At 36.6% G+C, this 12,799-nt stretch overlaps 1 pseudogene; it reads left to right on the top strand.

Annotated features, from left to right (window-relative positions):
• The first annotated feature begins 5,163 nt into the window (after positions 1 to 5,163).
• LOC118841722 lies at positions 5,164 to 5,694 on the top strand (annotated as a pseudogene).
• Positions 5,695 to 12,799: the final 7,105 nt, after the last annotated feature.

The raw sequence follows: 12,799 nt of genomic DNA, 5'->3' as shown, positions 1-12,799 counted from the left end.
TCAATGCTGAAAACTAAATATATTAAATAAATTAAATTAAAAAGAAAAAAAATTGAGTATCAAAAAAAGAAGAAAGAAATAAGAAAAGTTTAAGTAATGAAATAAACTTCCCTGGAGCCTGTAGCTGAACAGCCTAACTTTTGTTGTTGTTTGTTTCTTCTTTTCTTTGCTGAACATGATACATGAATGCTTTCAATTGGCCCCATTTCCTTGGTTCAGAAGTTCTGGGTTTTTTTCCTCTATTATTTCTTTTTTTGCTTATAATTTCTCCTTTCCATGTCTTATGAATACATGCATAAACACAAGTATGGGAATTCATGCATAAATGCACGTAAATATTTGTGCCATATTTATATCTTCTTCTTGTTTTTTAGTCATATGCTACTCTATATAACTCCATTTTGGGGTTTTTGTGGCAAAGATACAGGAGTGGCTCGTTGTTTCCATCTCCATTTAATTTTACAGATGAAGAAATTGAGGCAAACAAGGTTAAGTAAACTGCCCAGGGTCACATAAATAGTAAGTGTCTGAGGCCAGATCAAAACTCACGAAGATGAGTTCCTGCTTCCAAGCCCAATGCTCTATCCAGTCTGCCACCTCACTACTCATATTTATGTCTATACATAGATATTTATACACATATGTAAATGGCTTTTGTGCATGTTTCTATGTGTGTAAATATATATTCATATGTATATACACATGTATAAATATATTTTCATACGTATATGCCAAAAGCTGTTTCCCAATACAGAAGTGGGTAAGTAGTCAAAGAATATTAACAAAGAGTTCTCAGAAAAGAATTACAAACTATTGATAATCATATGAAAGAATGCACCAAGTTACTAAAAATAGGAGAAATGCCTATTAAAAAATCTCTGAGGTTTGGCAAAGGTGCAAAAAGATGGAAATACTCCATGTTTTATGGGTTATGGAAAGATAAGCACATGTGCATTATTGGTAGAGATCTGAATATGCAATAAAAAGGGAATTATAAAATAACTATTTTACTTTTTTATTCATATACACATTGTATATAAGTATATATTGTATGATTTGTGTATTTTCATATATGTCCATTGGGTAGGTAGCACAGTTGATGGAGCCTTGGAACCACAAAAACTCATCTTAATAAGTTCAAATCTGACCCCAAATGCTTATTAGTTCTGTGAACGTGGGCATATCACTTAGCTCTATTTGTCTCAGTTCCTCATTTGCAGAATGAGCTCAGAAAGAAAAGGTAAATCATTCCAATAACTCTGCCAAGAACCCTATTTAAGGTCTCAGAGAGTGAGATATAACTGAAAAATGACTTAACAAAACATAGAAAGTGATTCTTCTATTAGGTTTTATCTCAAGAACACTATTGACAAGAAGAAAATTCCATAACTGACAAAATATTTATGGAAGCATAGAAGAAAGGAATTGGAAACATAGTAGATACATTTCAAATGGGGAAGAAGTAGAGAGGCTAAATAAATTTTGGCACATAAATGTTAGGGAGCAATGTAAGAAATAATACATGTGATGAATCCAAAGCTATATGGAAACATTTCCATGATAAATGGTAGAATGAAAAAAGCAGAACCAAGAAAATAATACACAAATATCCATAACAATGTAAATGAAAGAATTAACATAAATCCATCAAAATGAATGTTAGAAAAGTACATAACATGAGCATGGTCCCAAGGAACACTTCCCCACCCAAAAGCTTCAAAAAAAATGTTAAGGTTTATGAGTGTGGTAGAGTACATATATTTTCAAATTTACTTGCTATAATATTTGTTTTCACTTATTTTTTTTCTTTAAAAATATTATTTGTTATGTGTGATGAATCTATGAGAGTTGGAAGGAAAGAGATACTGGGAGAAATTGTGAAGATGAAACATAGCATTTAACATTATTTTCTGAAGACAAAAATGTGGCCACTTACTTCTCCCATTCCCCTTCCTGGTGTTAGATATGAGGTAAGAAAGATACTTTTGAGTTCTCGTAGGCTGCTGGAGAAAGTTCTTACCTGTGGATTCCACATTTTTCAGAGACTTGGACTTGCCTTGTTTCTGTTTTTTTTTCCAGGTTGATGAAAATGTTTATTCGTAGCATCTATCTAAAACCAGCAGCAAGCATTATTTGTAATAGGGTTAAGCTAGAAGCATTCCCAATGAGATCAAGAGTGAAGCAAAGATGCCCATTATCACCACCGTTATGCAGTGTTGTACTAGAAATGTTAACTTTAGCAATAAGAGAAGAAATATCTGAAGGAATTAGAATAGGCAAGGAAGAAGCAAAGCTATCACTCTTTGTAGATGATATGATGGCATACTGAGAGAATCCTGGAGTATCAATTAAAAAACTACCTGAAATAATTAAGAACTTTAGTACATTTGCAGGATATAAAATAAACCCACATAAATAATCAACAAATCCATATAATGCTAACAAAGCCCAACAGCAAGACATAAAAAGAGAAATTCCACTTAAAATAACTGTAGACAATATAAAATATTTGGGAGTCTACCTGCCAAGACAAACCATTCTGGGGCAGGGGGTGGTGAACACAATTACAAAAAAATTTTCCAACAGATAAAGTCAGATCTAAACAATTGGGAAAATATCAGTTGCTCATGGGTAGGCTGAGCTAATACAATAAAAATGACAATCCTACTTAAATTAATTTACTCATTCAGTATGATACCAATCAAATGACCAAAAAGTATTTTATACTGCTAGAAAAAGTAATAACAAAATTCATCTGGAAGAATAAAAGGTCCAGAATATAAAGGGAATTAATGAAAAGAAGTGCAAGGGAAGGTGGCCTAACCATACCAGATTTAAAACTGTATTATAAAGCAGTAACCATCAAAACCATTTGCTGCTGTCTAAGAAATAGAGTGGTTGATGAGTGTAATAGGTTAGGTACATAAGACACAGTAGTCAATAACTATAGTAATCTACTGTTTCAGAAACCTCAAACTTCAACTTCTAGGATAAGAACTCACCTAGAACTTGATAAAAAATTGCTAGGAAATCTGGAAAATAGTATGGCAGAAACTAGGCGTATACCAGAATCTCACACCCATGTATCAAGATAAGGTCAAAATGGGTACATGATTTATACATAAAGGATGACACTATAAGCAAACTAGGAGAGCAAGGAATAGTTTACCTGTCAGACCTTTGGAGAAGGGAAGAATTTTTGACCAAACAAGAGATAGAGAACATCATGAAATGCAAAATAAGTAATTCTGATTACATTACACTAAAGTTTTTGCACCAACAAACTAATGCCACCAAGATCAGAAGGGAAGCAGAAAGCAGGGAAACAACTTTGCAGCTGGTATCTCTGATAAAAGCCTTATTTCTAAATATATAGAGAGAACTGAGTCAAATTTATAGGAAAACAAATCATTCCCCAGTTGATAAATGATCAAGGGATATGAGCAGGCAGTTTTCACATGGAGAAATTAAAGCTATGTATAGTCAAATAAAAATGCTCTAAGTCACTACTAATAAGTGAAATGCAAATTAAAACAACTTTGAGGTACTTCTTCACACCTATCAAATTGGCTAATATGAATAAAATGGAAATTATAAATGTTGAATAAGATGTGGGAAATGTGGAACACTAAAACTAAAGCATTGTTGGTGAAGTTGTGAATGGATCCAATCAATCTGGAGAGCAATTTGGAACTATACACAAAGGGGTATAAAACTGTGTATATACCCTTTGATCTAGCAATATTACTTTTATGTCTGAATCCCAAAAAGATCATTAAAAAAACAAGGAGGACTGACATGTGAAAAATATTTACAATAGCTCTTTTTGTAGTGGCTAAGAATTGGGAAATGAAAAGTTACCCATCAATTGGGAAATGGCTGAACAAGTTGTGGTATATGAATGTAATGGAACACTGTTGTGCTATAAGAAATGATGAGTAGGCAGATTTAGGAAGAACTTGGGAAGACTTACATGAACTAATGCTGAGTCAAGGGAGCAGAACCAAGAGAGCATTTCACACAGTAACAGCAACATTGTGTGATGACCCACTTTGATAGAATTAACTCTTCTCAGTAATGCAATGATCTAAGACAATTACAAAAGACTCATGATGGAAAATGCTATCCCCACCCGCAGTAAGAAATATGGAGTCTGAAAACAGATTGAAGCATACTATTTTTCCTCCTTTTTTTTCTTTTTCACAGTTTTTCCGCTTTGTTCTAATTCTTCTTTCAACACACAATTAATGTGGAAAAATGTTTAATATGATTGTAATTGTACAGCCTAAATCAGATGGCATGTTGTCTTGTGGATGAGCAGAGAGAGTGAGAAGATAATTTGGAATTCAAAATCTTATAAAAATAAATGTTGAAAACTATTTTTACATATAATTGGAAAAATACGATACTTTTAACTGGAAAAAAAGAATTATAATGCACTGTTATCACTTTTACATTCAAAGTAAAGTCTATGTACTATTAAAAAAAATAAGAAACGAAAGCCATTATTCTTGTCATGTTATTTCTGCTCCTTTGTTTCACTAGAGTACAGCTCTATGTTTTGTGCCAACAAGAATTTGGATTCTAATAACAATGATGCTTTAATTACTCCATTAACTATCATGGAATCATTTGTCTGTTTAAGCAAGCATAAGGTACTATGTATGTTCTATAACGTGTGTGTTCTATAAGAATCTGTCTCCAAAAATTTTGTCAGGCTTTTGAGCAAGCATGTACTAGCTATTTGTATGTTTCCTCTCCTCAATGTGTGTCTCTAACTTTTTTGTCTGTCCATTTTTACCCTCCTCAGTTCAGTAGGACAGCTGCAGGGGAACTGAACTAACCAATAATGTTGCCATAACCTCTTTTGTGTGTCTTCTCTCTGTATGTCTGTAAGTGTTTAACAAGTAAAGGAATTCTAGTATCTGTATGATTTAGTATTCTCTCTAGACTCAAATGATATGAAAGGAAACTGGTATGGCAGGGATGGGTTAGTCCCCTAGATTTTAATATGATTTATTTTTAAAAAATGTATATGTCACTTTTCCGCCTGCTCCCCCCTCTCCTCCCGAAGCGCAGCTCCTGCATCGCGCTCACATCGAGCTCCGGGCCGCCATAGCGCTAGCGCCGCCGCCGCCTCCCTCCTTCCACCGCCGCCTCCCTCCTTCCACCGCCATGATCATCTACAGGGACCTCATCAGCCATGATGAGATGGTCTCCGACATTTATAAGATCCGGGAGATCGTGAACGGCCTGTGCCTGGAGGTGTTGGGGAAGATGGTCAGTAGGACATAGGGTACCATCGATGATTCCCTCATCGGTGGAAATGCCTCTGCTGAAGGTCCTGAGGGTGAAGGGACAGATGCCACTGTAATCACTGGAGTCGACATAGTAATAAACCATCATCTGCAAGAATTTAGTTTCACAAAAGAATCCTACAAAAAGTACATCAAAGATTACATGAAATCAATCAAAGGCAGACTTGAAGAACACAAGCCAGATAGAGTAAAACCTTTTATGACGGGAGCTGCAGAACAAATCAAACACATCCTTGCTAATTTTAAAAACTATCAGTTCTTCATAGGCAAAAACATGAATCCAGATGGCATGGTGGCTCTCTTGGATTTCCGTGAGGATGATGTGACTCCATATATGATTTTCTTTAAGGATGGTTTAGAAATGGAGAAATGTTAAATTCAGCTGATTACTTTGAATCACCTGTCATCATAACTGGCTGCTGCTTTTTGTCATCTACACAACACCAGGACTTGGACAAACTTGGACTGATGTCATCTTGAGCTTTATTCACTTATTTTTGACCTTGATTTATTTGGAGTGGAGGCATTGTTTTTAAAAACATGTCATGTAGGTTGTCTAAAATAAAACGCATTTAAACCCATTTGAGAGAATTCCTCTTGGTCTAATGTTTTTTAAGCTCAAATTACAGTAACTTGCTACAGTTGTACCTCAAGGATCATTATAGGATCATTGCCTGGTCTTAGGTTACTTTTCAGCATATAAGAATCTTCAGATAGACTTTTCTACAGTTGACTGCTTGTGAAAAAGGGAAGAGATGCCCACAAATGTGCCAACGATATGAAGTGGACCTTTCTACATTTTCATTTCATCTACAAGCTGAAGTAGAATTAACTCTGGAAGAGATTACATCCAAACTGAATAAAATGAAACCATGTAAAACTATCACAAAAATGTATATGTCTGTAAAGTTGAAAAACTGTATCTTTTATTTCCTGAAAGTGTGAGCAAAATTGGAAAACACTTGTTCTATTTTATCTGTGCTTGTGTATATATGACAAATTACATTGGAATTTTATCTGGGCAAAATTTTTCTTATCTCAGTCTGCTCTTAAATAAATAGTCCTAAATTTAAAAATAAAAGTCCTTATCTTTTACTTAGTTGTTCTGAAGCAGTTTGTTAACATCCATTATTTTAAGTGCAGTCAATTTTAGGAGTATACCAACAATGTGGCTAGCAGCTACTGTGGCTGTGTCAGACCAACAACAACCAGCACACAGAAGGACTGCTGACACAAGTACTTTGATCTGCTTTTCTAAGGAAAGCAACTTTAAGGGGTTAGCAATCTCAGTTTAATTAAACATGCATATATCTTTCACTTAGTTCAGGGGGAAAAGATCAACCCCCTGAACTTCAGGGCAAATAGAAACAGAAATTACAAACATCAACAGACAGATCTTGTCTGATACAAATCACAATTCATAGTTACCAGAGAAGCACCAAGCATCTGTCTGGGTTATGAAAGCCAGAGGGTAAGGGGGGAGGGTATATTTCAACAGCTTGCCCAGAGTCTTGTCAACCATACTGTTTCAACGAGTGTACCCCTAAACCTCAGATCTTATATACCTGTCTCCTGGATCTGGGGGCTCAAGGCTTACCATTTAGAGCTAGAGAAATATCTAACACCAAGAGTGTGTGAAAGCTCCAACCACCAGCACCACATCATATGCAATTCAATGACTCTCAATTACCTTAGTGCTGAGAAACACCCCAAGGCAAAAGATCCCACTTGACCTTCCCCATTCAAACAAAGGGAGAGTGAAAAGTCCCATTTTGCATGGAATGAAATACTTTTAGGTAAACTGTATTCCAAATTTCCCAGTTTTAGCAGCTATAAATTTCATTCTGAATTTGACCTTTCAGCATAACAAAAAATAAAAAACAGAAGTCTATGTGTGTGTGTGTGTGTGTGTGTGTATACTCATCTACTTAGGTTGGGTGTGTCCACATGATTAGGTGTGTCAATATGGTCTGTCTAGATGTCACTCACAGAAAGCCTTTTTTTCTGTCTCAGGGGGGTATTTGATGGTTTATTGACGCAAATTCAAATTTTAACAATACAGTTGCAAGTGTATGACCTTTTAATAATCTTGGAAAGACAATGTTAACATACATGCAAGTAATCTAGGACTGCCACTGGATGTTTTAGTCTATGTTGATGAGGGCACAGTCTCTGAGTTCCCTTGAACCTGGAGTACAGTCTCTGGGAGCCCCCTTGAACTATCCTTGGGTCTTCCAACTGGATCTGGCCTTCCCCTAAGGCCATGGGCCTTGCATTATAATTGGGCCCAAGTCTCCACTTAGCCTAGCCCTCTATTATCTAGCCATTTCCCACCCTTAATCCTGATCAAAATATCTATACCCTAGCTCTGTTACCCTAGCCCTCTATTGTCTGTCATGGCCATGTAGCCTTCAGCTATTTCCCACCCTGGAGTCTGACCTCATCTCAGTCCCATCAAGGTCCTCCTTAGAACTCTCTCCTTTGTGAAACAGGCCTCACAAAGGGTGGGATTTCTTAAGACAATCCATTATGTCAAATCCTTAATAAACTTTGTGTTTTCCCTTGGCTGGACCCTGTGTGTGGTGCTAAACCTGAAAGTTGGTTGAAGTGTTATACCAGAAGCGAGTGAGACACGCCACAGAGTATAAGTTTTGAATGGAGAAGTTTATTAGCCGGCGGCCATTGGGGTCTTCCCAAATCAATGGCCACGTTTAAAAGGAGAGGGTAGTTTTTATAGAGAATACAGGATTCAGTGCTTAATTATCTCTTGAAATGCCATTTTGCAGACTCGGCATGCCTGTACCTTTTATGACCATGATCAAAGGAAACTCCTTAATAGATTGTAAATACAACATATCAGATAGTTGACAAAGTGTCAATTGGAATTACAACCCAGGATCTCTGTGTCCAGTTTGCCATACATCCCACAACATGACTCATGAGATAAGAGCTAGGAACAGTCACATAATTCAAAAGAATATCTGGGGCTGAGGCTTTCATCCTTCAAGGCCATAGGCAGACTGAGGGATGCTCCAGCTGGCTTTGTTGAGAGGAGAGATAGAGTTGTCTCTCAGCCCACTCAGTTAATTAGCTTACATTCCTTGGAAATGTCTTAGGGGCCCAGGACACTCGCCACAGGCAGGACCTCAGTCTGTTTTTGTCTTATGCAGACTGGGGTTTGCAGTTAGGGGCTGGGGGCAGGGTTTTTCTAGCAATAGCTGGCTACTCAGGTATCACATCTCCCACTTCTTTTATGGAACATTTCAAATATTTGAAAAGGAATGACTTGATTCAGAGCACCTGAGGTTTGGGCCACTAAGACAGGGACAGAATTAACATGAGAACGAATAAGGTTGGAGATATGAGAAAGTAATCAGGAACCTATAGTTACAGACAGGATCAATAAAATGAGGTGGGGCCAGCCAAAGTGCTAGCAGGTGGTGAGCCAGGGGGGACATTGGTCCCCTGAAAATTACTCAATATCAGCTTAGGCTAGTGCCAGGTGAAAAACTTGCAGTAAAAATTCCCTAAACGCATCCTCTAAAGCAGGGGTTTGGGAAGTAATTGAAGGCATGCATAAAGTAACAATAGAGGGCAAGACTCAGGCAGAAATTCAGAAGCTTCTTCAATTAGAGTGGCTGTAGCAGCCAGGGAGTCTAATTGTTTTTAAAACAGGCAACTGGCTTAGGCAACTAAGGACTGCGTTAGGACTCCCAAAGCCTGTGCTCTCCCTTCATCAACATGCCAAGTGAAAAGTTTGTAAAGACAAGAGTGTTGACAAGAGTCAGTTAAAGTATATACCTGTAAAATATTAAGCAAGGTGCTCCTCTCAGGATTAGGGTCTCATCCCTCAATGACTAACAAGGGAAAAATATCCTTAAGTAAGTCTGATCTGGCCTTGTCAACAGAGGTAGGTGTATTTCCTGAGCAAAGTTTATAGAACAAAGAAGCCCAGGTCCTGGATCTTCTTCCAGTTACTCATTAATTCAGGCTACAAAATGGTATAAAACATTCCACATTTCCCCCTTTTGGTCAAAGGCAAACTGAAGGTTTCACCTGAAGACCAAGTAAGGTATGGAAAAAAAAAAAACTCTACCTTAAAAGTTCTAAAAATCCTTATCTAGGTGGATTCAGGGTTTTTTTTCTTTCTGTGTTTGGACATCCCCAGAGATGGACAGTAATTATAAACTACTCGTAAACAAGCAGGGGGAGCAAGTTGCAAGGGGGATCAGTAGGGAGCACAATGGGGAAACTAGAGCACTTAAGTAAAATAAGCTAAAGACACTAAAGGTACAAGTAAACAGTCTTGGGAACGCAAGGGACTCAGAAAGAGAGTTGTCCTTCGTACAGATTCTGGTCCAGAGTCTCGGGAGGGGCTGCCTGCGTCTGATGCTGTGCCCTTCAGGCTCCTTTGAAACTGGAGGGCAAGGTGTCCTATGGGCTCAGATGTCCACTTGGGATCAGGGGCAGATGTGACAGAAGTATCAAGGAGTCCATCCACAAGTTGGCAGCTGTAGAAGTAGTCAGATCTGATAGGAGCTTTCAGAATACATATGATTTGATAATTGAGAGAAAAACAGCACAACATAGGTCCCAGCCATGCAGGGCTAAGTTCAAACAAATACAATACCTAGATAGTAAAAGAGAGTTCTGCTTCTCTGGTTCAGATCTAGAAATTCTCAAACAATTCTAACTTAACATAACTTAGTACAATCACTTAACTTTGGTTCTCCTTCCTTTAACTTCAGAGTATTTCAGTTCATATATCATCTACTGTTTCTGTCCTTACCTAAATTTTGTACCTGGTATAAGAATCCTTTAAAATATGAAGGTCCAACCATAAATTGAACTCATCTTCCTTTAAAATCATCAGACAGATACCTTACAAAGGAGATATAATTTCACTTGTAACAATATCTCATACAATTTCCTTGTGCAAAAATCCACATTTAAAATCTTGTTACCAAAACGTACTTATCAGCTCGAATTTCCAGAATTGATAAATTTTGGAGCCAGTCATACACATATGTATATAATTCTTAGGGGAATTGCCTTTTTCAAAATTTGCTATCCCTTCCTTCTCTTAGACATTGATCACATTACATCTTTGCCTTATTTGCTTTGCCTAATCATTTTCCCCTTTTGGAGGATGTTATCCCTATATTATTTCAATGTTTTATTTGGCCATGAACATAGGTTAAAATTGTAAGCTATTCATACCTGTATCCTATTATAATAACTCAGAGATATTTCAATATTCTTCTATTACCTAATAGATTTAGCATAGTGCTTACAAAACTTCTTGTTAATATAAATTTGCTATGAAAGAAATGAGGGACTATGTCATATATCTTAACAGAAGGAAAGAACTTCCTCAGCTCTGTTTGATTCCAGGCACCAGTCATATCTGATAGCCAATCTTATAGTCACCAGGTGCTGAAAGCAGGGCTTAAGAGTAATCAGGTGGAGACTTTCCTTTTCAGAAAGGAAATAGCAGAATTGGGAAATAGAGTCAGGAAGATCCTACCTAGGCTGTGTCCAAGGTCGTCTTCACGACTTTTTCCCAGGCACAGACCTTTCAAGTTCTCAGCTTGCAATGCCCGCCATACTACTACTGGCTTCACGACCTAAACCTGTAATCAGAGCTTAAAACAATATTAAATTGTAGTCCCATAAAATCTTAAACAGCAAATAAATATCCTTCACATGAGACTGCCCAAATTTCATTGAGCTAATAATTAACAAATCAAGCTACATAACATTTCCAGCTTCTAAATACTTCCTCACACTCTTTCCCAACTTGCTAAAACCATCTGAAACTATCATTCTCAGGACAGGGGAGGCTTAGCTAACTCCCATTTGTCCCCTAACTTTCTCATCTGCCTTTCGTATCCTCTCAAGCTTTTATTTACCTTTCCAACCTATTACTCAGTGTCCCTTTACGTTTCAACCATAACACAAAACAACTCATAAGTTAGTACTTTTTACTGACATAACTGTGTATACTGGAATCCCATTCCAGTTTGCTTAAACAAACAAAAGCGGTTAATGACTGACCTCACAAGTTGATGGATTTGTCCCTGTTAATTCCTTCTGGAGGAAAAAAGGAACACTTCAGGAATTGAGTCTTATACACATTGTTAAGCTCTAACTCTCACTTAAAATCACAAAAACATTTTCCAAAATAATTCTAGAATTGTTTACCTAAACTGAAGATATCTCTGATTTAGTCGCAGTAATTAATTACACTATTTGTGTCAATACCTAATTGCTCTTATATCACTGTATAACATCTAAGAACTCTATTTCACATAAATACAATATAACTTTAAAATCCCAGTCTTAGTCCACGGGATAATGATTCAACCCTACATCATAAAACTTCTCTTCCCTTTCTAATTATTCTCATTAACACTTTAGAAACCATATTGTCTTTCATTTGACTATAGAAGAGTACCAATATAACCAATCATTTGATTAAAACAACAAGATTTTACATATTTGCATTTATCCAATTTCCCATTTTTTAAAACAACTTCTTTCACAGCGGTAACACATTCTGGCAGATAACTTCCCTTTTGTCACTACCTGCTTATTTCTGATTAAAGAGATCTGCCACATCATCTCCCCCTGAGGGTGGGTTCTTTCCCATCCGATGGCAAGCTTCACTAATAAGAACTGTATCCTTAAGATCCACATCCTCCTCGAAACCTAATCTTATCCTAAAAACATCACCTTTGCTGACTTTAAAAAGCCAGGTTTGAGACCCCTACTGTTCTTTCTTTCAGTAAAAACTCAAATCCCAGTAAGTGTTGCCCCTCCCCCTTCCTTCTTAAAGCAAAATAACCTTTAAACATTTGGATTCATTCACAAATTAGTCCATAAAACTCCAGATTAACATATATAAATATATATTTTTAAAATGATAGACATCTCCTTCTTTTTCCTTAAAGCAAACTAACCCTTAAATGCTGGAATTCATTAACTAAGTTGGTGCCAAATGTCCTCATTCTCAAATATTGCCCAGAATTCCTAGATAGTACAAGTTCCTTAGTCAAAAAGATGTTGTAATGGGGATAACACTTAGTTTCTATACCCAATTAAGTTAGCTTTACTACAATAACAAAGTTTACCAAGACCCTTAAAAACTTTGTTCATAGGAATCCCTCTATCCTGAAAACTTTCACAAGATTGAATATTGAAACGTCCTCAGTTCAGTTAACAACCTCAATTTCTTAATTAAGTACAGTTCTTAATCTAACAACATCCAGATTATGAGAGAAATTATTTTCTAACAGCATAGGTAATGCAATGTTAACCAATTTGTATATAATAACAAATTTAGAAATAAGTACACCACAAGCAATTATCATGTATTAAAAATCTAATTAATTACCAATCTAGTGATCATAACTGAGTTGGATAAGCAATCAGATCTGGTTCATAACCACTAGTGGTAACATTCTTAACTTCTAAGGCCC

Source organism: Trichosurus vulpecula, chromosome 3 (assembly GCF_011100635.1).
Source record: "Trichosurus vulpecula isolate mTriVul1 chromosome 3, mTriVul1.pri, whole genome shotgun sequence".
NCBI classification, from domain to species: Eukaryota; Metazoa; Chordata; class Mammalia; order Diprotodontia; family Phalangeridae; genus Trichosurus; species Trichosurus vulpecula.
Note: the sequence above shows the minus strand (reverse complement) of the source record. Positions and strands in the feature narration are given on the sequence as shown.